Genomic DNA, 341 nt, shown 5'->3' with positions numbered 1-341 from the left:
GGAGCGACATCTCCGATTTGAGTTTGCCAAACTCAAGGCACGCCGTCGACTTCCTTCGCATTGTCGCTTTGCGATTTACGGGTCAACCCCTAACGCTCCCGCGAGCTCTGTGTCTGCGACCGCAAGAGCTCAGGGCCACTGCTTGAGCTCAGCTCGAAGCCCTTCTACTTCCCTGGCTATTGCCGGGAAGCGCGGGGCGTCCTTATCTTTCTGATCAAAAGCATCCACGGCGTCTGGGCAATCTTGTCGAAGTGGCGTCTCAAGCTCCCACGAGTTTTCGGAGTCGGGATATTTCCGCCACTTCACTAGATATCGGGTTTGACCCTGGTGACGACGTCATC

This window comes from Plasmopara halstedii (assembly GCF_900000015.1).
Source record: "Plasmopara halstedii genome assembly, contig: Scaffold_1651, whole genome shotgun sequence".
Classification (NCBI taxonomy): domain Eukaryota; phylum Oomycota; class Peronosporomycetes; order Peronosporales; family Peronosporaceae; genus Plasmopara; species Plasmopara halstedii.
The sequence above is the reverse complement of the archived record's forward strand: the minus strand, read 5'-3'. Positions refer to the sequence as shown.